Raw genomic sequence first — 25,354 nt, forward strand, 5'->3', positions numbered from 1 at the left:
ATGGACTCAGACTTGGAGGTGTTGATTCTCATCCCGGTCGCTTCACATTCGGCTGCGAACTGATCCAGTGAGAGCTGAAGATCCTGGCCAGATGAAGCCATCAGGACCACATCATCTGCAAAAAGCAAAGACCTAATCCTGCGGTCACCAAACCGGATCTCCACAACGCCCTGACTGCTATAAACGTTATGAACAGAGTCGGTGACAAAGGGCAGCCTTGCCCGTTTCGATGACCCACCTCATCTTGCCTCTGATTGGCCAGTCTGTTCGATGACCCACCTCATCTTGACTCTGATTGGCCAGTCTGTTTCGATGACCCACCTCATCTTTCCTCTGATTGACCAGTCTGTTCGATGACCCACCTCATCTTGACTCTGATTGGCCAGTCTGTTTCGATGACCCACCTCATCTTTCCTCTGATTGACCAGTCTGTTCGATGACCCACCTCATCTTGACTCTGATTGGCCAGTCCGTTTCGATGACCCACCTCATCTTGACTCTGATTGACCAGTCCGTTTCGATGACCCACCTCATCTTGACTCTGATTGACCAGTCTGTTTTGATGACCCACCTCATCTTGCCTCTGATTGACCAGTCCGTTTCGATAACCCACCTCATCTTTCCTCTGATTGACCAGTCTGTTCGATGACCCACCTCATCTTGCCTCTGATTGACCAGTCCGTTTCGATGACCCACCTCATCTTGACTCTGATTGGCCAGTCTGTTTCGATGACCCACCTCATCTTGCCTCTGATTGACCAGTCCGGTTCGATGACCAACCTCATCTTGACTCTAATTGGCCAGTCCGTTTCGATGACCCACCTCATCTTGACTCTGATTGACCAGTCTGTTTCGATGACCCACTTCATCTTGCCTCTGATTGGCCTGTCTGTTCGATGACCCACCTCATCTTGACTATGATTGGCCAGTCTGTTCGATGACCCACCTCATCTTGACTCTGATTGGCCAGTCTGTTTCGATGACCCACCTCATCTTTCCTCTGATTGACCAGTCTGTTCGATGACCCACCTCATCTTGACTCTGATTGGCCAGTCTGTTTCGATGACCCACCTCATCTTGACTCTGATTGACCAGTCCGTTTCGATGACCCACCTCATCTTGACTCTGATTGACCAGTCCGTTTCGATGACCCACCTCATCTTGACTCTGATTGACCAGTCTGTTTTGATGACCCACCTCATCTTGCCTCTGATTGACCAGTCCGTTTCGATAACCCACCTCATCTCGACTCTGAGTGACCAGTCCGTTTCGATGACCCACCTCATCTTGCCTCTGATTGACCAGTCCGTTTCGATGACCCACCTCATCTTGACTCTGATTGACCAGTCCGTTTCGATAACCCACCTCATCTTGCCTCTGATTGACCAGTCTGTTCGATGACCCACCTCATCTTGCCTCTGATTGACCAGTCCGTTTCGACGACCCACCTCATCTTGACTCTGATTGACCAGTCTGTTCGATGACCCACCTCATCTTGCCTCTGATTGACCAGTCCGGTTCGATGACCCACCTCATCTTGACTCTGATTGGCCAGTCCGTTTCGATGACCCACCTCATCTTGACTCTGATTGACCAGTCCGTTTCGATAACCCACCTCATCTTGCCTCTGATTGACCAGTCTGTTTCGATGACCCACCTCATCTTGACTATGATTGACCAGTCTGTTCGATGACCCACCTAATCTTGCCTCTGATTGACCAGTCCGTTTCGATGACCCACCTCATCTTGACTATGATTGACCAGTCTGTTCGATGACCCACCTAATCTTGCCTCTGATTGACCAGTCCGTTTCGATGACCCACCTCATCTTGACTCTGATTGGCCAGTCTGTTCGATGACCCACCTAATCTTGCCTCTGATTGACCAGTCCGTTTCGATGACCCACCTCATCTTGACTCTGATTGGCCAGTCCGTTTCGATGACCCACCTCATCTTGACTCTGATTGACCAGTCCGTTTCGATGACCCACCTCATCTTGACTCTGATTGACCAGTCTGTTTCGATGACCCACCTCATCTTGACTCTGATTGACCAGTCTGTTTCGATGACCCACCTCATCTTGACTCTGATTGACCAGTCTGTTCGATGACCCACCTCATCTTGACTCAGATTGGCCAGTCCGTTTCGATGACCCACCTCATCTTGACTCTGATTGACCAGTCCGTTTCGATGACCCACCTCATCTTGACTATGATTGACCAGTCCGTTTCGATGACCCACCTCATCTTGACTCTGATTGACCAGTCCGTTTCGGTGACCCACCTCATCTTGACTCTGATTGACCAGTCCGTTTCGGTGACCCACCTCATCTTGACTCTGATTGACCAGTCCGTTTCGATAACCCACCTCATCTCTACTCTGATTGACCAGTCTGTTTCAATGACCAACCTCATCTTGACTCTGATTGACCAGTCCGTTTCGGTGACCCACCTCCTCTTGACTCTGATTGACCAGTCCGTTTCAATGACCCACCTCATCTCGACTCTGATTGACCAGTCCGTTTCGATGACCCACCTCATCTCGACTCTGATTGACCAGTCCGTTTCGATGACCCACCTCATCTTGCCTCTGATTGACCAGTCTGTTTCGATGACCCACCTCATCTTGACTCTGATTGACCAGTCTGTTTCGATGAGCCACCTCATCTTGCCTCTGATTGACCAGTCTGTTTCGATGACCCACCTCATCTTGACTCTGATTGACCAGTCCGTTTCGATGACCCACCTCATCTTGACTCTGATTGGCCAGTCTGTTCGATGACCCACCTCATCTTGACTCTGATTGACCAGTCTGTTCGATGACCCACCTCATCTTGACTCTGATTGACCTGTCCGTTTCGATGACCCACCTCATCTTGACTCTGATTGGCCAGTCTGTTCGATGACCCACCTCATCTTGACTCTGATTGACCAGTCCGTTTCGATGACCCACCTCATCTTGCCTCTGATCGACCAGTCCGTTTCGATGACCCACCTCATCTTGACTCTGATTGACCAGTCCGTTTCGATGACCCACCTCATCTTGACTCTGATTGACCAGTCCGTTCCGATGACCCACCTCATCTTGCCTCTGATTGACCAGTCCGTTTCGATGACCCACCTCATCTTGCCTCTGATTGACCAGTCTGTTCGATGACCCACCTCATCTTGACTCTGATTGACCAGTCTGTTCGATGACCCACCTCATCTTGACTCTGATTGGCCAGTCTGTTCGATGACCCACCTCATCTTGACTCTGATTGACCAGTCTGTTTCGATGACCAACCTCATCTTGCCTCTGATTGGCCAGTCCGTTTCGATGACCCACCTCATCTTGACTCTGATTGACCAGTCCGTTTCGATGACCCACTTCATCTTGCCTCTGATTGGCCTGTCTGTTCGATGACCCACCTCATCTTGACTATGATTGGCCAGTCTGTTCGATGACCCACCTCATCTTGACTCTGATTGGCAAGTCTGTTTCGATGACCCACCTCATCTTTCCTCTGATTGGCCAGTCTGTTTCGCTGACCCACCTCATCTTGACTCTGATTGGCCAGTCTGTTTCGATGACCCACCTCATCTTGACTCTGATTGGCCAGTCCGTTTCGATGACCCACCTCATCTTGACTCTGATTGACCAGTCCGTTTCGATGACCCACCTCATCTTGACTCTGATTGACCAGTCTGTTTTGATGACCCACCTCATCTTGCCTCTGATTGACCAGTCCGTTTCGATAACCCACCTCATCTTGCCTCTGAGTGACCAGTCCGTTTCGATGACCCACCTCATCTTGCCTCTGATTGACCAGTCCGTTTCGATGACCCACCTCATCTTGACTCTGATTGACCAGTCCGTTTCGATAACCCACCTCATCTTGCCTCTGATTGACCAGTCTGTTCGATGACCCACCTCATCTTGCCTCTGATTGACCAGTCCGTTTCGACGACCCACCTCATCTTGACTCTGATTGGCCGGTCTGTTTCGATGACCCACCTCATCTTGCCTCTGATTGACCAGTCCGGTTCGATGACCCACCTCATCTTGACTCTGATTGGCCAGTCCGTTTCGATGACCCACCTCATCTTGACTCTGATTGGCCAGTCCGTTTCGATGACCCACCTCATCTTGACTCTGATTGACCAGTCCGTTTCGATAACCCACCTCATCTTGCCTCTGATTGACCAGTCTGTTCGATGACCCACCTAATCTTGCCTCTGATTGACCAGTCCGTTTCGATGACCCACCTCATCTTGACTCTGATTGGCCAGTCTGTTCGATGACCCACCTAATCTTGCCTCTGATTGACCAGTCCGTTTCGATGACCCACCTCATCTTGACTCTGATTGGCCAGTCCGTTTCGATGACCCACCTCATCTTGACTCTGATTGACCAGTCCGTTTCGATGACCCACCTCATCTTGACTCTGATTGACCAGTCTGTTTCGATGACCCACCTCATCTTGACTCTGATTGACCAGTCTGTTCGATGACCCACCTCATCTTGACTCTGATTGGCCAGTCCGTTTCGATGACCCACCTCATCTTGACTCTGATTGACCAGTCCGTTTCGATGACCCACCTCATCTTGACTCTGATTGACCAGTCCGTTTCGATGACCCACCTCATCTTGACTCTGATTAACCAGTCTGTTCGATGACCCACCTCGTCTTGCCTCTGATTGACCAGTCCGTTTCGATGACCCACCTCATCTTGACTCTGATTGACCAGTCCGTTTCGATAACCCACCTCATCTCTACTCTGATTGACCAGTCTGTTTCAATGACCAACCTCATCTTGACTCTGATTGACCAGTCCGTTTCGGTGACCCACCTCATCTTGACTCTGATTGACCAGTCCGTTTCAATGACCCACCTCATCTCGACTCTGATTGACCAGTCCGTTTCGATGACCCACCTCATCTCGACTCTGATTGACCAGTCCGTTTCGATGACCCACCTCATCTTGCCTCTGATTGACCAGTCTGTTTCGATGACCCACCTCATCTTGACTCTGATTGACCAGTCTGTTTCGATGAGCCACCTCATCTTGCCTCTGATTGACCAGTCTGTTTCGATGACCCACCTCATCTTGACTCTGATTGACCAGTCCGTTTCGATGACCCACCTCATCTTGACTCTGATTGGCCAGTCTGTTCGATGACCCACCTCATCTTGACTCTGATTGACCAGTCTGTTCGATGACCCACCTCATCTTGACTCTGATTGACCAGTCCGTTTCGATGACCCACCTCATCTTGCCTCTGATCGACCAGTCCGTTTCGATGACCCACCTCATCTTGACTCTGATTGACCAGTCCGTTTCGATGACCCACCTCATCTTGCCTCTGATCGACCAGTCCGTTTCGATGACCCACCTCATCTTGACTCTGATTGACCAGTCCGTTTCGATGACCCACCTCATCTTGACTCTGATTGACCAGTCCGTTTCGATGACCCACCTCATCTTGACTCTGATTGACCAGTCCTTTTCGATGACCCACTTCATCTTGCCTCTGATTGACCAGTCCGTTTCGATGACCCACCTCATCTTGACTCTGATTGGCCAGTCTGTTTCGATGACCCACCTCATCTTGCCTCTGATTGACCAGTCTTTTCGATGACCCACCTCATCTTGACTCTGATTGACCAGTCCGTTTCGATGACCCACCTCATCTTGACTCTGATTGGCCAGTCTGTTCGATGACCCACCTCATCTTGACTCTGATTGACCAGTCTGTTCGATGACCCACCTCATCTTGACTCTGATTGGCCAGTCTGTTCGATGACCCACCTCATCTTGACTCTGATTGACCAGTCCGTTTCAATGACCCACTTCATCTTGCCTCCGATTGACCAGTCCGTTTCGATGACCCACCTCATCTTGCCTCTGATTGACCAGTCCGTTTCGATGACCCACCTCATCTTGACTCTGATTGGCCAGTCCGTTTCGATGACCCACCTCATCTTGCCTCTGATTGACCAGTCTGTTTCGATGACCCACCTCATCTTGCCTCTGATTGACCAGTCTGTTTTGATGACCCACCTCATCTTGACTCTGATTGACCAGTCCGTTTCGATGACCCACCTCATCTTGCCTCTGATTGACCAGTCCGTTTCGATGACCCACCTCATCTTGACTCTGATTTACCAGTCCGTTTCGATGACCCACCTCATCTTGACTCTGATTTACCAGTCTGTTTCGATGACCCACTTCATCTTGCCTCTGATTGACCAGTCCGTTTCGATGACCCACCTCATTTTGCCTCTGATTGACCAGTCCGTTTCGATGACCCACCTCATCTTGACTCTGATTTACCAGTCTGTTTCGATGACCCACCTCATCTTGACTCTGATTGACCAGTCTGTTTCAATGACCCACCTCATCTTGACTCTGATTGACCAGTCTGTTCGATGACCCACCTCATCTTGACTCTGATTGACCAGTCCTTTTCGATGACCCACTTCATCTTGCCTCTGATTGACCAGTCTGTTCGATGACCCACCTCATCTTGACTCTGATTGACCAGTCCGTTTCGATGACCCACCTCATCTTGACTCTGATTGGCCAGTCTGTTTCGATGACCCACCTCATCTTGCCTCTGATTGACCAGTCTTTTCGATGACCCACCTCATCTTGACTCTGATTGACCAGTCCGTTTCGATGACCCACCTCATCTTGACTCTGATTGACCAGTCCGTTTCGATGACCCACCTCATCTTGACTCTGATTGGCCAGTCTGTTTCGATGACCCACCTCATCTTGACTCTGATTGGCCAGTCCGTAATGTTTGGCCCTAACCTTAGCCAATTGTGACTCATCATAGGAACACCAAACAACCTTTCTCCAGATTTTTTGGGCCATTGACTCCCAGTCCATTTTCTCTTGGTAGCTCTGTTGTAAGCTACCTCGCTACACGGCTCTAAAGGAAGCTAGACGGCAGGAAAGGCTACCAGTTAAAAAAGTAGCTCTAGCTACTGCCGAGCTACTGCAAAATGCTGTTAACCCACGTAGCTTAGCCACATGTAGCTTGTGTAAAACCCGCAGTAGTAAAGAAGCACATGGAAATGTTGCCTTTGGGCAAGAACTAATTGGTTAAATCCTGGTTTATAGGAGGGCAGGGTAAGAGACAAGAAGACCAGGACTGAACCTGGAGACAGAAGGTCTTGACATAAAAACCCACACACGTGTGGTTGCTCGGCTCTTCATTAATGCGTGCAGACTGGAGCCATCGGGGGGGGGCCCGGGCCATCTGGTCCAGCTTGTCTTCATCATCAGTGCGCTTTACTGAGGCGCCACGGCCACGGCCTCGGGGACCGACTCGGTGCTCACCAGCTGATTTGGATTTGGACCTTGTTCAGTGGCACCTCTCGCCTCCCTTTCCTGTTTACAGCAAAGTGGGTTTCCTGTCTTCACGATAGCAGGAGAAACCAGGAGGACTTGCCATCGGGGGACTGGTTCCAGCATCAAGGTTGAGTCTGGACCTGACCAAGATCTTATTGGGCAACACAAGGGAGTAGGTCCACGTACCTTCCCTTCATTCTAGTCCCAATTCTTCAATGCAAATCAAACGACGATAGGATTCCTGCTGAACAAAGATGCTAAACTCAAAGGAAAAGCTCAAATTTTAAATTTGTCAGCATTTTTTGATTTTTATTTGTGTTCAATTTTGGTTTCATCCGACATCACATGGACAAAGATAAGACCTTCTGGAGGAAAGTTCTGTGGTCGGATGAAACCAAAATGGAGCTGTTTGGTCACAATACCCAGCAATATGTTTGGAGGAGAAAAGGTCAGGCCTCTAATCCCAGGAACACTAGGCCTACCGTCAACCATGGTGGTGGTAGTGTTATGCTCTGGGCCTGTTTTGCTGCCAATGGAACTGCTGCTTTACAGAGAGTAAATGGGACCAGGAAAAAGGCAAATTAGCTCCAAATTGTTCAGGACAAGCTAAAAGTTGGGTCTTGGGCGCAGTTGGGTGTTCCAACAGGACAATGACGTCAAAAGTGGTCAAGGAAATGGCTAAATCAGGGCTAGAATGAAGGTTTTAGAATGGCCTTCCCAAAGTCCTGACTTAAAGGTGTGGACAATGTTGAAGAAACAAGTCCATGTCAACACATTTAGCTGAACTGCATCAATTTTGTGTTGAAAAATGTAAGCAGAAGCTTGTGGACAATGTTGAAGAAACAAGTCCATGTCAACACATTTAGCTGAACTGCAGCAATTTTGTGTTGAAAAATGTTAGCAGAAGCTTGTGGACAATGTTGAAGAAACAAGTCCATGTCAACACATTTAGCTGAACTGCAGCAATTTTGTGTTGAAAAATGTTAGCAGAAGCTTGTGGACAATGTTGAAGAAACAAGTCCATGTCAACACATTTAGCTGAACTGCAGCAATTTTGTGTTGAAAAATGTTAGCAGAAGCTTGTGGACAATGTTGAAGAAACAAGTCCATGTCAACACATTTAGCTGAACTGCAGCAATTTTGTGTTGAAAAATGTTAGCAGAAGCTTGTGGACAATGTTGAAGAAACAAGTCCATGTCAACACATTTAGCTGAACTGCAGCAATTTTGTGTTGAAAAATGTTAGCAGAAGCTTGTGGACAATGTTGAAGAAACAAGTCCATGTCAACACATTTAGCTGAACTGCAGCAATTTTGTGTTGAAAAATGTTAGCAGAAGCTTGTGGATGGCTAGCAAAAGCGCCATATTGCCAAGGGACATGTCAGCAAATATTAACATTGCTTACAAAAAAATAAAATCTCAATTTCTTTCACCAAAAAAATGACTTCTATGATTTTTGAAACATTTCAATACAAACTACAGAGATCATTCAAAAACAGGTTTTTCCATTTATGTGATCAAAAACTAGTATATTGAAACGACACTGCATATTACTTTTAGCAAAGTTCTAAATTTGAATAAAAATTTTCTTTTTAGACCAGATAAGATATTTTACTTTTTTATGAAACTAAATGAAAGACTTCCTCTGGGAAGCGATACTTGTCTTGAATAAAATACTTCCGTTCAGAAAAAGGGAGCATTGCATGCAAATGAATAATACTATCAAAATATCTAAAGTGCATACCTGCTAAATTAGCTCAAAAAGCTAGCATGCTAAAATGCTAACTGTAACATGTGTCAATTTTTTCAAGTACCAAAATATATTACACTGAGTTGTGTACCTGAAAAGCTTGCTTAAAATGCTAGCTTCTTAATTTTAGCATGCATCAAGTGCAAAAATTATTCCCGAGCGCGGCCACCGCTGCTGCTCACTGCTCCCCTCACCTCCCAGGGGGTGGAGCGAGCTAAAATATGACTGACATGTACGCCTACAAAATAAGCTAAAACAAAACTAGCATACTAACGTTAGCATGCTAACAGGTATCATTCATCGAGTATCAAAATATCTGACGAGTACACCTATTAAATCAGCTCAAAACCTTGCATGCTACAATGCTAACTGTAACATGTGTCACATTGTCGAGTACCAAAATATTTAACTCTGAGGTGTGTACCTGAAAATGTGTTTAGAATTTTAGCACGCTAACATAACATGCTAAGAGGCTAATTATGGAACGCTTACAGTTAACATTAGTGAAATAGAGAAACAAATGACACTGAGGTGTGTACCTGCTAAATTAGCCAAAGAGCTAGCATGATAAAATGCTAACTGTAACGTGTCAATTTTGTCAAGTACCAAAATATATTACACTGAGTTGTGTACCTGAAAAGCTTGCTTCAAATGCTAGCATGCATCAAGTACAAAAATTATTCCCGAGCGCGGCCACCGCTGCTGCTCACTGCTCCTCTCACCTCCCAGGGGGTGGAGCGAGCTAATTTTAGAATGCACCAAGAACTAAAATATGACTGACGTGTACCCCTACAAAATAAGCTAAAACAAAACTAGCATACTAACATTAGCATGCTAACAGGTATCATTCGTCGAGTATCAAAATATCTGGAGGAGTATACCTAATAAATCAGCTCAAAACCTTGCATGCTACAATGCTAACTGTAACATGTGTCACATTGTCGAGTACCAAAATATTTTACTCGGAGGTATGTACCTGAAAATGTGTTTAGAATTTTAGCATGCTAACGTAACATGCTAAGAGGCTAATCATGGAACGCTTACAGTTAACATTAGTGAAATAGAGAAACAAATGACACTGAGGTGTGTACCTGCTAAATTAGCCAAAAAGCTAGCATGCTAAAATGCTAACTGTAACGTGTCAATTTTGTCAAGTACCAAAATATATTACACTAAGGTGTGTACCTGGAAAGGTTGTTTAAAATGCTAGCGTGCTAGATTTAGCATGCATCGAGTACCAAAATGATTCCCGAGCGTGGCCACCGCCGCTGCTCACTGCTCCTCTCACCTCCCAGGGGGTGGAGCAAGGGGGAGGGGTCAAATCCAGAGAGTGATTTCACCACACCTAGTGTGTGTGTGTGAGAGACTATCAGTGGTACTTTAACTTATTTTAAAAAATATGACCGACGTGTACGTCTAGAAAATAAGCTAGCATACTAACGTTAGCATGCTAGCAGGTATCACTCGTCGAGAATCAAAACATCTGAGGCGTACACCTGCTAAAACAGCTCAAAAACATGCTATAATGCTAACTGCGACATGTGTCAACTTTGTCGAGTACCAAAATATTCTACTCTGAGATGTGTACCTGAAAATGGGTTTGTCATTTTAGCATGCTAAGGTAACATGCTAACAACATTAGTGAAATAGAGAAATAAATGACACTGAAGTGTATACCTGCTAAATTAGCTAAGACGATAGCATGCTAAAATGCTAAAGTTAACATGCTAACAGGTATCATTTGTAGATTGTCAAAATATCTGCACAATTAGCAATAAAAAAACCTAGCATGCTAATATTGAACAGCTCCAGGCCGCAAAAGGCTCGATCCAGACCCTAAAGAAGGTATCACAGCTCATGCCGCCTCACACAAACACACTCTTCCGAGTCACTCCTGCGCCTTCACGTCGAGGCATTTCCCGTAAATAGTAAATTCATCAATTTTAGTTGTTTAATAGTCTCAGTTATTATATGGCTCAGCTATGCGCACAACAAAAACAAAAAGTCATTTTTCCCGGGTGTGATTTTACAGAATCCAGGAGGCGCGTAACTGAGTAAACTTTCCCCCATTTGGATCTTGAGCAGGCAAAAATGAGCAAGAGCTTCTTCCATCTTCTAAAACGCACAGCAAGTAAAGAACAGAAAGGGCGATGAGGTCATGAAATAGTCGGAATAAATGATTCATTCTAACTCTTCTTTTTTTTTTTTACTCTTCCATTATCCCGTCCCAACCCCCTGCTGTTTGTCACCAACTCTCTTCTCTGAAGGGAAGGACAAGTTAGGGGAAACGAGACTTGGAAGGGAAATAAAGTGAGTTCTTGGATGGAGAGACATGTCGACGGCGAGCTCTTGGATGGAAAGACATGTCGACAGTGAGCTTCTTGTATGGAGAGACATGTCGAGAGTGAGCTTCTTGGATGGAGAGACATGTCGAGAGTGAGCTTCTAGGATGGAGAGACATGTCGACAGAGAGCTCTTGGATGGAGAGACATGTCGACAGCGAGTTCTTGGATGGAGAGACATGTCGACAGCCAGCTCTTGGATGGAGAGACATGTCGACAGCGAACTCTTGGATGGAGAGACATGTCGACGGCGAGCTGTTGGATGGAGAGACATGTCGACAGCGAGCTCTTGGATGGAGAGACATGTCGAGAGTGAGCTTCTTGAATGGAGAGACATGTCGACAGCGAGGCCTTGGATGGAGAGACATGTCGACAGCGAGCTTTTGGATGGAGAGACATGTCGACAGTGAGCTCTTGGATGGAGAGACATGTCGACAGCGAGCTCTTGGATGGAGAGACATGTCGACGGCGAGCTCTTGGATGGAGAGACATGTCGACGGCGAGGCCTTGGATGGAGAGACATGTCGACAGCGAGCTTTTGGATGGAGAGACATGTCGACAGCGAGCTCTTAAATGGAAAGACATGTCGACGGCGAGCTCTTGGATGGAGAGACATGTCGACGGCGAGCTCTTGGATGGAGACATGTCGACGACGAGTTCTTGGATGGAGAGACATGTCGACAGTGAGCTTCTTGGATGGAGAGACATGTCGACAGCGAGGCCTTGGATTGAGAGACATGTCGACAGCGAGCTTCTTGGATGGAGAGACATGTCGACAGCGAGCTCTTGGATGGAGAGACATGTGGACAGCGAGGCCTTGGATGGAGAGACATGTCGACACCGAGGCCTTGGATGGAGAGACATGTCGACAGCCAGCTCTTGGATGGAGAGACATGTCGACAGCGAGGCCTTGGATGGAGAGACATGTCGACACCGAGGCCTTGGATGGAGAGACATGTCGACAGCCAGCTCTTGGATGGAGAGACATGTCGACAGCGAGGCTTTGGATTGAGAGACATGTCGACAGCGAGCTTCTTGGATGGAGAGACATGTCGACAGCGAGCTCTTGGATGGAGAGACATGTGGACAGCGAGGCCTTGGATGGAGAGACATGTCGACACCGAGGCCTTGGATGGAGAGACATGTCGAGAGCCAGCTCTTGGATGGAGAGACATGTCGACAGCGAGGCCTTGGATGGAGAGACATGTCGACGGCGAGCTCTTGGATGGAGAGACATGTCGACGGCGAGCGCTTGGATGGAGAGACATGTCGACAGCGAGCTGTTGGATGGAGAGACATGTCGACAGCGAGCTCTTGGATGGAGAGACATGTCGACAGCGAGGCCTTGGATGGAGAGACATGTCGACAGTGAGCTTCTTGGATGGAGAGACATGTCGACAGCGAGGCCTTGGATGGAGAGACATGTCGACAGCGAGGTCTTGGATGGAGAGACATGTCGACAGCAAGCTCTTGGATGGAGAGACATGTCGACAGCGAGGCCTTGGATGGAGAGACATGTCGACAGCGAGCTCTTGGATGGAGAGACATGTCGACAGCGAGCTCTTGGATGGAGAGACATGTGGACAGCTGAACACGCAGCTATTTTCATCAGGCTGCTTAATTTAGACGACCTCGTTTGTTTCTCGGACAATTGTCGCTGCATTTGTTGTCATGACAACAGCCTTGTCTCTGCTGAAATATATATTTTATGTTGTTATATCTACACTGTGTCCTGTGTCGAGTACCGGAGTGTACGATGTCATAAATGCGGAAGGAAGTGAGTGTTTCCCTGGGCACAGCCGGTAGTACGCGCAAAAAAAACGTCATTTTTGCACTTAGATGACCTGAAAAAAAGGTGAACACGCCCACAAATACTACACACCAGGGTTGTCCTGGGACTAGGGTTGTACGTTATACCGGTACTAGTATAGTATCGTGGTACTAATGAATCAAAAATGGTACTATACTCTGTTTGAAAGGTATTGCTTCCCTATTAGTCTTATTATTATTATTTTTTTTTAACCGGCATGTTTTCACGTTGTTGGTTTTATGAGCAGAGGAGCATGTTCGGCAGCGCACACACACAGAGTACTTACAAGCAGACACAGTGTGTAGACAGAAAAGGGAGAATGGACGCATTTTGGTGTGAAAAGTAAAGATAAATGTTAAGTTATAACACCGAAACACATTCAGGAAGAGCTGCTTTAAGACATGGCTAGCTAGCTAGCTAGTGGCTAACGTCCATCCACAGTGTTTTAGCTACTTCTAAATCACTAATCCTCGCCTTCGTAGCGACAAATACAATAGCTCACCGGCGCCACAATGGAAACAGACGCCATGGGTGACATCCACTGTAATGATACCAAGTACAGGATGGTACCTAGTCGATACTACTATGATTACATCGATATTTTTATGGTATCACAACATATTCTTTCCTTTTTTTTTTTAAATTCATATTAAACATAAACCCTGGACACATGAGGACTTTGAATATGACCAATGTATGATCCTGTAACTACTTGGTATCGGATCGATACCTAAATGTGTGGTATCATCCAAAACTAATGTCAAGTATCAAAGAAGAGAAGAATAAGTGATTATTACATTTGAACAGAAGTGTAGATAGAACATTTTCAAACAGAAAAACAGAACAACACCTACCCTTTACATCAGTATTTCTTAACCATATTATTACTGGTGTATTAGGTATTATATTTTATTTTATGATCCTGTAACTACTTGGTATCGGATCGATACCTAAATGTGTGGTATCATCCAAAACTAATGTCAAGTGTCAAAAAAGAGAAGAATAAGTGATTATTACATTTGAACAGAAGTATAGATAGAACATTTTCAAACAGAAAAACACCTACCCTTTACATCAGTATTTCTTCACCATATTATTACTGGTGTATTAGGTATTATATTTTATTGTATGATCCTGTAACTACTTGGTATCAGATCCATATCTAAATGTGTGGTATCGTTCAAAACTAATGTCAAGTCTCAAAGAAGAGAAGAATAAGTGATTATTACATTTGAACAGAAGTGTAAATAGAACATGTTGAAACAGAAAGTAAGCAGATATAACGGTCATGTCCACCAGGGAGGTTTTTCCTTCATAATGTCATCAAAAAAAACATTTCAGAGTCGGAGAATCAAAAAGCGAAATCAGTTTGTAAAGGATATCACCACATGGGCTCAGGAAGACTTCATAAAACCACTGTCACTAAATACAGTTTGTGCAAGTTAAAACTCTACAATGCAAAGCCAAAGCCATTTATCAAAGATACCCCAAAAACGCCGCCGGCCTCACTGGGCCCGAGCTCACCTAAGTGGAAAAGTGTTCTGTGGTCTGACGAGTCCACATTTTAAATTGTTTTTTTGGAAACGGTGAACGTCGTGTCCTCCGGACCAAAGAGGAAAAGAACCATCAGGACTGTTCTAGGTGCAAAGTTGAAAAGCCAGCATGTGTGATGGTATGGGGGTGCATTAGTGCCCAAGGCATGGGTAACTTACACATCTGTGAAGGCACCATTAATGCTGAATGGAGCTACATATGTTGCCATCCAAGCAACGTTGTCATGGACGCCCCTGCTTATTTCATCAAGACAATGCCAAATCACTCGTTACAAAAGCGGGGCTTCATAGTAAAAGAGTGCGGGAACACTTCAGAAAACCACTTTCACTAAATACAATTGGTCGCTACATCTGTAAGTGCAAGTTAAAGCTCTACTGTGCAAAGCGAAAGCCATTTATCAACAACATCCAGAAACACCGCCGGCTTCTCTGGCCCGAGATCATCTAAGATGGACTGATGCAAAGTGGAAAAATGTTCTGTGGTCTGACGTGTCCACATTTCAAATTGTTTCTGGAAATATTCTACATCGTGTCATCCGGACCGAAGGGGAAGTGAACCATCCAGACTGTTATCGACGCAAAGTTGAAAAGTCAGCATGTGTGATGGTATGGGGGTGCATTAGTGATTGTTGTAGGGTGAAAGTGTGGTAGTCAGCATGTGTGATGGTATGGGGGTGTATTAGTGATTGTTGTAGGGTGAAAGTGTGGTAGTCAGCATGTGTGATGGTATGGGGGTGTATTAGTGATTGTTGTAGGGTGAAAGTGTGGTAGTCAGCATGTGTGATGGTATGGGGGTGTATTAGTGATTGTTGTAGGGTGAAAGTGTGGTAGTCAGCATGTGTGATGGTATGGGGGTGTATTAGTGATTGTTGTAGGGTGAAAGTGTGGTAGTCAGCATGTGTGATGGTATGGGGGTGCATTAGTGCCCAAGGCATGGGTAACTTACACATCTGTGAAGGTACCATTAATGCTGAAAGGTACATACAGCTTTTGGAACAACATATGCTGCCATCTAAGCGCCGTCTTTTTCATGGACGCCCCTGCTTATTTCAACAAGACAATGCCAAGCCACATCCAGCACGTGTTACAACAGCGTGGCTTGGTAAAAAAAAGAGTGCGGGTACTTTCCTGGCCCGCCTGTAGTCCAAACCTGTCTCCCCCTTGAGAATGTGTGGCGCATTATGAAGCCTAAAATACCACAACGAAGACCCCAGACTGTTGAACAACTTAAGCTGTACGTAAAAAAAATAATGGGAAAGAATTCCACCTGAAAAGCTTCAAAAATTTCTCTCCTCAGTTCCCAAAGGTTTATTGAGTGTTGTTAAAAGAAACGGTGATGTAACACAGAGGTGAACATGCCCTTTCCCAACTACATTGGCACGTGTTGCAGCCATGAAATTCTAAGTTAATTATTATTTGCAAAAAAAACAACAACAAAGTTTATGAGTTTGAACATCAAATATGTTGTCTTTGTAGCATATTCAACTGAATATGGCTTGAAAAGGATTTGCAAATCATTGTATTCTGTTTATATTTACATCTAACACCATTTCCCAACTCATATGGAAACGGGGTTTGTATATATACCAAGGTTTTTAACCATAGGGCCGGGGGCCATCAAAGCTAGGGTCCGTATGTTGTTGTAATACACTTTTCCACCACTTGTGGCAGTAATGACAATCTCAGACAAACAGAAGAAGTCTGGAGCTAAAGTTTCTTCGGCACAAAAATTAAGGCGATTAATCAAAGTCATTGAGAAGTTTCTTAAGCACAGAAATTTCACTAAATTAAATTAAATTGAAATTAAATGTATTCATTTATTTATTACATGTATTTATTACATTTATTTAAAAATAAATTAAGGTGATTAATTAAGGTCAAAAACACATTTCTTAAGCACAATAATTTAACTAAATTAAATCTAATTTAAATTAAATTTATAAAATGTATTTATTTATTAAATGTAATAACTACATCTAATTAAAAATAAATTAAGGTGATTAATTAAAGTCAAAAAGAAGTTTCTTTAGCACTATTTTTTTTTATTAAATATAAATTAAAAATATTTATTCAATGTATTAATCAAATTTCAATTAAATGTAATTAAAAAATTAAGGCAATTAAAGTAATAGAGAAGTTTCTTCAGCACAAAAATTTTGTTAAATGTAACTAAATTTATTGTTTATTTATTTAATTATTAAATTTAATAATCATATTTAAATTTGATTTAATAAAAAAATTAAGGCAATTGATCAAAGTCATAAAGAAGTTTCTTAAGCACAAAAATGTATTTACAATTAAATTAAATGGATTAAATTTATAAAATTTATTATTTTTTTTATTAAATGTATTAATTACATTTAAATTAAATTTATTTAAAATTAAAATAAGGAGATTAATCAAAGTCATAGAGAAGTTCCTTAAGCACAAAAATGTAATTAATTTAATTAAATTCAAATCAAATGTATAAAACGGATTTATTTATTTATTAAATGTATTAATTTAGTTTGAATTAAACTCAATTAAAAAATAAGTTAAGGCCCCCTGACACCCCAAAGGAAATAAGCGGTAAAAAATGGATGGATGGATAAATTAAGGCGATTAATCAAAGCCATAGAGAAGTTTCTTAAGCACAAAAACTAAATAAAATTTAATAACATTTAAATTAAATTTCTTAAATTTATAAAATGTATTCATTTATTTATTAATTACATTTAAATAAAATTTAAAAATAAATTAAGGCGATTAATTAAAGTCAGAGAGAAGTTTCTTAAGCGCATTTATTTAAATTAAATGTATTACATTTATAAAATGTATTTATTCATTCATTTATTAAGCCTAAATGTATTAATTCTATTTAAATAAACATTTTAAATAAATGAAGGTGATTGTTAACGTCATAGAGAAGTTTCTTAAGCGCACAAACTAAGACTAAAGTGGTGAAGTTGTATTTTAATTTGCACTTGCATTTTTCGACCGCAACATTTATTATGATTTTGTTTTATTTACTCTAGCACAACATATGGCAACTGTGTGTAAAAAAAATTTTTAATCACTTATTTATTTTGGTGAGTACTTATTCTTCTAATCGGGCTGACCTAAGTCTGAGGTTTTATGTGTTAAATGAGTAACAATCTTTGTGATTAATACATGCTTTCACATCATCTGACAAGGTTGTACACTGTAAGTAAGGTAGATATCAATTTTGGAGATTGATTAAAATCAAAACTACAAATTGGGAGTTAACATTTGGAGTGGAAAAGCTGGGCTGAAATAAGTTACCGTGGAATAAACCCGATAGGATATTAAACAAACCACACAGACGTTATTGCTCGTCGGTTGATAGGAGGAAATTAAATAAATGAAAGTAAACATTAAGGGTTGTCAGCCGTGTGTGTGTGTGTGTGTGCGTGTGTGTACTCTGTCACTTTAGATAAAACTAAGAAATGATGTTAAATTAGTGTTAGTTTGCCCGTCACTACTAAAAATAATAGTGACTTTGCCACCGTCTGTTTCCCACCTAACCCTTCAGTGATGTCCCACTTTAATAAATACCTCTCAAAATAACAATTCTGTCCCCACATGAGCACGACTAGAGAAATAGTGCACATAAAAACACTTTGAATCACATCAACAGTGTACATACACAACAGGCTATGCTACAGCGCGTTTAAAAATCAATTAAAAAAGTATCTTCCGTGACACTGTCAAAGTTACAAAAATTGTAAAACACATTAAAACGCGAAATAAAATATTTGAACTCACATCTGACGCCGTATCAGCAAGTGGTACCGCTCATAGTTGCTTTGATGTAGTTTCCCTTTATCAATCAATGTTTATTTATATAGCCCCAAGTCACAAATGTCTCAAAGGACTGCACAAATCATTACGACTACAACATCCTCGGAAGAACCCACAAAAGGGCAAGGAAAACTCAATATCCTTCTTCAAAATGGCCTTGCAAATATATATATATATATATATATATATATATATATATATATATATATATATATATATATATATATATATATATATATATATATATATATGTAGGTGTGGGAAAAATCACAAGACTACTTCGTCTCTACAGAACTGTTTCATGAGGGGTTCCCTCAATCATCAGGAGATTTTAATGGAAGCATTCACATACAATGGTTTGTATAGGGCACAGAGTGGGTGGGTACAGGCAGGCGTAGGGTGTGGTGATTGGCTCATAAAGTTACCTAGGAGGTGTTTCCGTCTGTGGCGGCATGTCTGTCTGCATGTCTGTGGCGACAGTGTCACAACATTATTGTCTTATGTTGAATATTCAATAACATGGCAAATTCTTGCATCCAGCACACCTTACAACAGTGGTAATAAAAGATGCAACTTATGCTTAAAAGAGAAAATGTTTATTATATATCATCCAGATCTATCATCCCTCAACAAGCGCAGTGAAATCATTTCAACATGCCGCCACAGACGGAAACACCTCCTAGGTAACACATGAGCCAATCACCACACCCTACGCCTGCCTGTACCCACCCACTCTGTGCTCTATATAAACCATTGTATGTGAATGCTTCCATTAAAATCTCCTGATGATTGAGGGAACCCCTCATGAAACAGTTCTGTAGAGACAAAGTAGTCTTGTGATTTTTCCCACACCTACATATTGCGCTCTACCACGGTATCGAGCACTATTCTCTGGATAATCCAATCAAGACATGTATATATATATACATCTCCCACCAAATCAACAATGTGTTCTCCTTCTTTGTGGGTTAAAAAGGTGAGTGCCGCTGATTACCCCCGCTGTCCGGGTGTGACTCCGGTGCCACTTCCTGCTTCCGCAAAGTGTAACTTTGGATACTCAACCTGGGAGTGACAAGTGAGTGTCCAATCACAGTCACGTTTTAACGTAAGGCTACTGAGACGGGCTTCTGTCGACAACTCCTGATCTGATTGGCTATCGAAACCGTCTAAGAACTGAATTTCCTTCGCTCGTTTACACTGCACAGAGGCCGTTAATGTTGATTCAGAAGGGCACTGGCAGAAATCCTCCAGCGCTGGCAACAATCTCCCAAGTCTCACAACGGCTAGTGATTTAGGGCTATATAAGTAAACATTGATTGATTGATTGATACTGCGGGGTTCGTTCTCCCGAAATGCAGACGGACCACTCCGGACATGATGTGCAGGTAAAACCATGACATATTCCTCAAAATACCAAAGTAGTACAGACAAAACGGAACACAAGGTAACAGCAAAACGCGCCAATCGCACTTGGAGCTAAAGCTAACACTTAGCGTAGACTACGGACAAGGAATACTCATGAAACTGTGGCATGAAACAAACAGATGAAGCAAACAATGACGCCAGGCCGACGGACCAGTAAAGGCAGGCTTAAATAATGCCTCTGATTAGTGTTCAGTAAGCAGGTGAGCGAGCATGGGCGAACACTAACCAGACAGGTGAACACCATGAGCAACTATGGCAACCAAAACAAACTCAGAGGTGCACAACCTGTGGCATGAAACAAACAGATGAAGCAAACAATGACGCCAGGCCGACGGACCAACAAAGGCAGGCTTAAATAATGCCTCTGATTAGTGTTCAGTAAGCAGGTGAGCGAGCATGGGCGAACACTAACCAGAGACAGGTGAACACCATGAGCAACCATGGCAACCAAAACAAACTCAGAGGTGCACAACCTGTGGCATGAAACAAACAGATGAAGCAAACAATGACGCCAGGCCGACGGACCAGCAAAGGCAGGCTTAAATAATGCCTCTGATTAGTGTTCAGTAAGCAGGTGAGCGAGCATGGGCGAACACTAACCAGAGACAGGTGAACACCATGAGCAACCATGGCAACCAAAACAAACTCAGAGATGCACAAACAGGAACTAACAGAAAATACAAAACAGGATCCGACAGCTAGGATAAAAACTCCAAGACTACAAGCCTCATATGATGAATAATTTTATACATTTATGGAAAGTCAATTACGGAGGGCTGGGGTTAAGTCATCTGGATGTGAAACGCACATATCCTTGATTTATCCACACAGAATAAGAAGTTGTCTTTGAAATCGGAATGTCTAGGTTCAAACCCAGGGACAGTCCATAGGACCTGGTGTCGTAACTTGGACTGTGGTGCAGTTTTCGGCGTGGATAGTTTTCCCGAGATGCAAAAGAAGGTGACGGGACACGGCGTGAAGGTAAATACGTGTATTAATTATACTATAAATGTGCAAACAAAAGGCGCGCACAAGGCGGAGACACAAAACTTAAGGCAGAACTACGGACGTAAAATAAAAACACTTACGGCGACGAGAGCAGGGCAGCATGAACTATGAAAATTGCATGAAACGGAGAGAACCGAGCATGAAACAATCAATGACGCCAGAACGAGCAACTGAAAAAGCAGGCTTAAATAGATACGTCCTGATTGACAACAGGTGTGTGAGTCTCATGAAGACAGGTGAATACTAATGGGTTGCCACGGTGACAAAACAAGGGAGTTAAAAAACAGGAACTAATGGAGTCATGAAGTAACACAACCCGACGAAACAAAACATGATCACAAGATATGACACCTGGGAGCTTCATCTGTCTTTCAGAGAGCAAACATAAGAACTAGTGGATGGTTTTTTTGTCAGGGCCTTCATCTGTGGAACACCTTGGAGGGGGCCTTCAAATGGTCCACTTCCATCCACACATTTAAACACAACTTTAAGACCAACGTCTTAGGGGAAATATATCTCAAATCAATCAATCAAATTTGACTTTCATAGCCCTTAATCACAAATGTCTCAAAGGGCTGCACAAGCTACAACGGATGTAGTTTTAGCAGCATTGCTAGGTGAAGCATTTAAGTCTCACCTTAAAACTCATCTGTATACTCTAGCCTTTAAATAGACCTCCTTTTTAGACCAGTTGATCTGCCGCTTCTTTTCTTTCTCCTATGTCCCCCCCCTCCCTTGTCCGATGACCATGGATGAAGTACTGGCTGTCCAGAGTCGAGACCCAGGATGGACCGCTCGCCTGTATCGGTTGGGGACATCTCTACGTTGCTGATCCGCCTCCGCTTGAGATGGTTTCCTGTGGACGGGACTCTCGCCGCTGTCTTGGATCCGCTTTGGACTGAACTCTCGCGGCTGTGTTGGAGCCACTATGGATTGAACTTTCACAGTATCATGTTAGACCCGCTCGACATCCATTGCTTTCGGTCCCCTAGAGGGGGGGGGGGGGGGTTGCCCACATCTGAGGTCCTCTCCAAGGTTTCTCATAGCCAGCATTGTCACTGGCGTCCCACTGGATGTGAATTCTCCCTGCCCACTGGGTGTGAGTTTTCCTTGCCCTTTTGTGGGTTCTTCCGAGGATGTTGTAGTCGTAATGATTTGTGCAGTCCTTTGAGACATTTGTGATTTGGGGCTATATAAATTAAACATTGATTGATTGATTGATTGATTGATAAACGTACAAACTGACCATAATAAAACAGACAATTACTGTGATGTTTCCACTCTCGCTGGGATGCCGCTTGCAAAATTCCGTTTAGATGAAGAATCAATCACAATCGTCACGAAGGGGTTAAAAAAAAAAAGCGTCTTTTTTACGTATTACCGCCATCTCAGATTTGGAAGTGGACCAGCCATGTCCAGATATGCCTATACTAGCGGGTGAGAGATGCAGGAATTATAATCTAGAACTGACTATAAGCAAGTTGGAGACGGAGCAGAAGTTAGCATTAGCTCACTGCTATCAATGTGCTGCTAAAATAGATTTATAATAACAAAACCACTTGTATTTGGGCATTGTTCAGGTCATGACATGTAAACTGAGCACTGTTGGTACTTTTTGGATGTTTTTACAGAGTATAACGAGAGGACCCTCCATCCCTTGACTCCATTTTTAGATGTTTATCTACCATTTGCAATGCATAAAAAAATACAAACATATGTGTTTTTAACTTACATAAGGATTGTGTATGATAAACAGCACATTTCTATCTAAGGTTTGCATATTTACGGTATGACTGACGTAAGCTGAGGATAAAGTGAAATGGCAAAAAGAGGACAAAAAGGCCGGAACTAGGTAAACATTTGCCAATGATACTCCAATTTGATTTACAAATAATATATTTATTCCAATAAAGCATTTATTCTCTTCTGATAGCTGTGCTGGCGCTAGGAATTCTCAAAACGGGGTCACAGGGACCCCGGTCAAGTCATAAAAATGGGGTCCCACTTTTTTGTAGGCCTTTTGAAAACAAATGATAAAAGTATGCATTGTCCTGTTATATCTCACATTCTATGTTGTGTTTTTGCAAAAAAGGTTGTCTTAAACGTTAAAATAAATAGTTATAAAAAAAAAGAAGACACATTTGTATGCATATATAAATGTTTTCAGTTATAAACATTCATTCACTTTCTTTTTTCCCTTCATGGATGTAAACTTTAACGCTTTTCTATGTTCTTGTTGAATAAGTTGTAGGTGTATTTATTTCAGTATAAAAGTGTCAAAAGTGTTTTGCTTGGGTGATGAAATGATGATTTTATATTTAACGCTTAAATCTCAGGAGTCTACATCAATTTCACATCTTCACATTCCTCATTTCAAAATGTTTTTTTTTTTTTTTTATTTGTTTGTTTTCCGCCCTTTTTTGTCAAATAAAACTATGTTTTTTTTATGGCAAACACCCAAAAATATTTTTCAAAGTGGAATATTTTTATGTGATGTAAGGGAATAGCGCGGGGGGTGTATATTGTAGCATCCCGGAAGAGTTAGTGCTGCAAGGGATGCTGGGTATATGTCGTGTTGTGTTTATATTGTGTTACGGTGCGGATGTTCTCCCGAAATGTGTTAGTCATTCTTGTTTGGTGTGAGTTGACAGTGTGGCGCATATTAGTAACAGTGTTAAAGGTGCGGATGTTCTCCCGAAATGTGTTAGTCATTCTTGTTTGGTGTGAGTTGACAGTGTGGCGCATATTAGTAACAGTGTTAAAGGTGCGGATGTTCTCCCGAAATGTGTTAGTCATTCTTGTTTGGTGTGAGTTGACAGTGTGGCGCATATTAGTAACAGTGTTAAAGATGTTTATACGCCCACCCTCAGTTTGACCTGTATGGCTGTTGAACAAGTAAGTCTTGATTAATAACGCACCCGCTAACTCGCTTTCTCTGCCCCTTCCTCCCTTATTCTGCCACGTTCACAAATTGTTTTTGTTTTTAACCCCTTCTTAACACTGTACTTACTTTGGAAATACACGCAACCCTGACTCAAAATGCCGGACATTTGAGGCATTTAAGTAACCCCGCCCGGACAGCCCGGTAAAAGAGGACATCTTCGGGGAAAAGAGGACGTATGGTCAGTATAACTGACCTAATAATGTGTAGTTAATGCTATGATCAATGATTGTTACACAACTAAGTAATGTGTAGAGCATATTATTGGTACACATGTGTTCATGGGTAGTTCACACGTCTTTAAATGTCCATTATAAATACACCTTGAACACAACATAAACACTGTTCCAATATACAGTACAAGGTGTATTTATATTATGTTGTGTGAAGGACATTACACACTTCTATGAAGCTCAAGATCAATTTGACTAAATCTTGTATGTGAGGTTGTTACTAAGGTGAGGCCAAATAAGTGCTCAACATCAGCCTAAATCCTAGCGGTGGATGGTGGAGGGTGTGTCAGTCCAACACCAGCCAGGCAGTAAGAATAAATACACCAAAATATGATCGATATCAATCTTCACCAAGACCGCACTTGTGAGATGACGCTGGCTGATGTGAGATCATTATTAAGAAAAAACGACCGACAGGAAGGCTGGAAACACTTTTTCATTTCAACAGACTCTCACGCCGTACCTGCCGTCAAAATTCTAAAGGCTGAGCGCACAGTTCCTGTCTTCACAATAAAAGCCCGGCTTTCACACTGCTAAGACTTAAACATGGATGACTTACACACTGCTCAGACTTAAACATGGATGACTCACACTGCTAAGACTTAAACAAACATGGATGAGTTAGAAAGAGTTAACAATAAAGAATAAAATCATTGATTTACCTTCAACAAGCAGCTTCAGTCTTTGCTGCCGCCTGTGTACTATCCTGTCTGTGCACTGAGGATACACCTCCCACTCCCACACACACTCTCACATCCACACTCTCTCTCTCTCTCACACACACATCCACCACACACTCTCTCACATCCACACACTCTCTCTCTCTCACACACACACATCCACCACACACTCTCTCACATCCACACTCTCTCTCTCTCTCTCTCTCTCTCTTTCTCTCATCCACACCCCCACTCGCCACATTGATGTTCCCCCTCCTCCTTCTGGCGCCCTGCGTGTTGCGTAGGTTCCACACGCTGACAGTAAATCTGCTCTGTCTGGTGTGTGCAAGGATGCTAGACAGACACACGCACACGCACACACACACACACGTTGAAGAGGCGATGTTATGAGTTGGTGCTTCAATAAAAGCAGAGAAAAGTTAGGTCCCCACACTGTAGGACTCATGTCCCCACAAGGTCATAATGACAC

At 43.2% G+C, this 25,354-nt stretch overlaps 1 protein-coding gene across 5 annotated transcripts in view; it reads right to left on the reverse strand.

The window, feature by feature from the left end:
* The window catches only part of LOC133535500 (tensin-1-like), a 177,846-nt gene that overhangs the window by 86,748 nt on the left and 65,744 nt on the right, over positions 1-25,354 (reverse strand). Inside the window, exon 1 of one of the 5 annotated variants that reach the window (XM_061875389.1) lies at positions 24,868-25,044. The exons of the other annotated variants lie outside the window; for them this stretch is intronic. The gene's annotated coding sequence lies outside the window, so the exon portion shown is untranslated. Of the gene's footprint in view, positions 1-24,867; positions 25,045-25,354 lie in introns of those variants that run through there. 5 annotated transcript variants of the gene reach the window in all.

Source organism: Nerophis ophidion, linkage group LG16 (genome assembly GCF_033978795.1).
Source record: "Nerophis ophidion isolate RoL-2023_Sa linkage group LG16, RoL_Noph_v1.0, whole genome shotgun sequence".
Taxonomy (NCBI): domain Eukaryota; kingdom Metazoa; phylum Chordata; class Actinopteri; order Syngnathiformes; family Syngnathidae; genus Nerophis; species Nerophis ophidion.